The following is a 3,217-nucleotide window of genomic DNA, read 5'->3' as shown; positions in this document are numbered from 1 at the left end:
TTTTTTTCTCTATTGTAAACAGCTATGCAATGAATATTCTTGCACATGCCTCCTTGTGCATATGTATAAGAATTGCTCTAGGACTTAAAGTCCAGAGGTTATATACATCTTTACCAGTAGAGTTGCTGGGTCCCAGGGCCGACCTTCAACTATTCTCCATAACTTCCTAATTGTTTTCCAAAGTAGTAACACCAGTTTTCTTTCTTATCAAAGATTTATCGCATTTTTCCCTTATAGTTTGCACATTTGGGACCTGTTGAAAAACTCTTTCCCCAGTTGTAGGTGACAAAGATGCTCGTCACCATCTTATATGGAAATAAGAAGGGATCCAGTTTTATTTCTCTCCTTATGGTGAGCCAAATTTCCCAATGCTATCTACTAAACTGTCCATTTCCCATTGATTTGTGATGCAGGCCTATAAACTCACACATTTCACATATATTTGCTGAAGCCTGATTTGTACCAGTCTGGTGCTGGGTGTTGTTGAGGTCTTGAAGGTATATGGCCCCTAGTCTCAGGAGGTGAGACTGTATCTCCATTGATGTGGAGATGCATCCACATAAATGATTATAGCATTAAGGGATAAGTGCAGAAAGGTGTTCTGAGTTTCTAACTCAGCTGGGAAAGTTCATAGAAGTGGTAAGAGTTAGGTTTTAAAGAAATAGGAAGAATTTGCTAATGCAGGGGGAAGGGTGAAGGTGGTTAGGGCTGGTTTGGAGTCCCGAGTAGTTTTGTGTATCTCCATGGTGAGAGGTGAGAGATTAGACGCCTTTCATCAATGTAGGGGAAGTGAGTAGTGTAAGGGGTAGGAGTAGGCAGAGGGAGTCATTTTCTGCTTGGATATTCTTTTAGTGGAGGACCGAACATACCATAGGGGTAATAGGGCTGGGCCCTACCGCAAAGTTTAGTTTTAGGTAGAGAAGGGGCTGGAATTAAATTATTAATAAGAAGACATTTTCAGACAAATATTTACTGTTTTTAAAGGGAGACCTCATTCCCCAGGCATGTCAGGAGCTCCTCAAGATGGTTTCTAAAGAAATCCTAATTTGTTTCCACTTCAGAGGTATATATTCATTTCCTTCTTCATTTGCCGCTCTGGGGCCACAGGGAAGGAGGGAGGAGGAGGGGAAGAGGGCAAATGGGTGGGAGAAGTTGGGCCTGACCATGGATTTGAACTTCTTTAGAAAGAGCTGGGAGTGCCTGCCTCAGGGTTTGTCTGGAGTCTTACAAGCCAGGAAGGTTGTTGAGAACAGCTAACAAAGTCACTTTTAGGTGGGTAGCACTCGGCAACACATGTGACCCAGCGGCCATTTTCTCAAACCCTGCTCGTCGCCATCTTTTCTAGACAAAGGGACTGACCCCCACCCTTGTCTGATGCAGTCATGGTGATTGCTTGGTCACTATGATTCCGGAACACGCATATTTGGACCCAGGTAGAGGCCGGCAGACAAGATCTTGGCTTACAAGTAGGTTATACCGCCACACTAGGCAACCCGCCGCTCCCAGCCTAACCCCTCTCGGCTTCTTCCTCACATCACAGGGCAGCGGGGAGGCGGGACCAGCGCGCCTGCGGAGTAGGGATGGCGGGCGCGAGCCGTCAATCCAAAGCCCCGCCCCTCAGGGGGCGTAAGGCGGGCGGACCAGCGCGGCGAGGCTGGGGTCCGGAAGCCCGAGCCTAGCGGCGCGAGCGCAACCTCCAGACCAACCCTATCGTGGTGCAGTTCTCTCCTGTCTGGTCCTCGCCGGAAGTGGAGGTAAGAGACGACTCTCCTCTTTTCTGGTCCTGAGCGTTCACCCAGCCAGCCGCGCGGTAAGGGTCGTGTATTTGAGGTGGAAACTAGAGGTGTCCTCCACTCTGGAATGGTGAGGTAGAGAACCGGCTCTCATCCACGGTAGAAGGGCCCAGACGAGGAACAGGGATCGCTCTGCAAATGGGCACGTGCCTAAATGCACTCTTTCTGGGTGAAGGAGCACGGCCCCACCCCATCTAGAAAGTCACAGACCCCATTTTTGTGAAGAAGCATCGAGTGCCCTCTTGCTTTCAGGATAGCGAGGTTCCATTCTGCACTTCTCCAGTGTAGACAGGCGTCTCCGTGTGGCGACATTGATCCCACGGTCATAGGGACACACCGCCCTTCCAGTGCCCCTCCCCCCCTCCGGCTGAGCGGCGCGGATCTTTACTGGCGCTGAGGCACACAGATCGGCCTCGACTCAACTCTTCCCTTTGGACAGAGACTTTGATATATTACCTCCTCCGCAGACATACACTCCCGCCTACCCCGGCCGGACCGCGGGTACAGAGGAGCTTAGAAACGTTTAATATACAGAGATGGAAAAGTAACTTCCCGAGTAACTAATTGCGGAAGCCCCGCCCCCGCTACTGCAGCGAAGTTAGATCGCCTCCCTTCCGAGTGGTTCGCACCCGCCTTAGCCCATAGAGAACCACGCAGATTTTCCTCTCCTTGCCTAGAGTGAGTCCCCATTGTGGAAAATCAGACGTGACTCCTCGCTCCACCCCACAAGGAGGCGCTGGTTTACCGAATTTGTACAGCCCTGACCCAGAAATGTCCCGCAGCAAAGAGAAACAGACCTTCCTTAACCCCGCGGTAGAGGGGCTCAGATTTGTTCTCCTTTTGAGGTAAACAGAGATCATCCCTCCGCTCCTCCTTCCCCAAAGATTTGGAATCACCAAATGTAGCAAAAGAGAGACACCCCCCACACCAAGGGAGCAGAGAGGTGCAGCTCCCGCTCTCTGCAGTGTTGAGAGACAGTGACATCACTGATCACCCTACATTCTGTGCATGTGGGCTCCCCCCTTACCCAAGGTAGAGGAGCTCAAATGTCTTTCTCTCCATCCAGGATAACCGCCCCCCCCCCCCTGCAAAGTGTAAGGGCTGATCCACTGAATTTATAGCTGTGTTCCTACCCCCCACCCCCATGTGGAGAACCAGAGATCCTATTCTGTTCAGTGTTAGCACACTGGCGACTTCAACCCATATAAAAGATAAACTGATTGTTCCCCATCCCACTCCCATGGAAGGGTCCAGAATAGCCCACAACTGGCAAGGTGCAGACCCCATTCATGCAAAACTGCAACCCCCCACCCCCCGCTTTGTTAGTGTGTCAACTGATGTCACCTTGTACTGGAGACAATCATATCATCTTCCCCTCACCCCAGCCCTCCCCAGGGTAAAGAGACCCAGGACCCCCCCCCCCA

General features: G+C 50.9%; 1 protein-coding gene across 4 annotated transcripts in view; it reads left to right on the top strand.

The window, feature by feature from the left end:
- The first annotated feature begins 1,606 nt into the window (after positions 1 to 1,606).
- The window catches only part of GNL3L (G protein nucleolar 3 like), a 28,062-nt gene continuing 26,451 nt past the window's right edge, over positions 1,607 to 3,217 (top strand). For 2 of the 4 annotated variants that reach the window (XR_005835097.1, XM_040631270.1), the window contains exon 1: positions 1,607 to 1,754. The gene's annotated coding sequence lies outside the window, so the exon portion shown is untranslated. The remainder of the gene's footprint in view (positions 1,755 to 3,217) is intronic. The other 2 variants (XM_040631275.1, XM_040631279.1) reach the window with 2 other exon arrangements.

Source organism: Ursus maritimus (genome assembly GCF_017311325.1).
Source record: "Ursus maritimus isolate PB19 chromosome X unlocalized genomic scaffold, ASM1731132v1 scaffold_X1, whole genome shotgun sequence".
Taxonomy (NCBI): domain Eukaryota; kingdom Metazoa; phylum Chordata; class Mammalia; order Carnivora; family Ursidae; genus Ursus; species Ursus maritimus.
The sequence above is the reverse complement of the archived record's forward strand: the minus strand, read 5'-3'. Positions and strand labels throughout refer to the sequence as shown.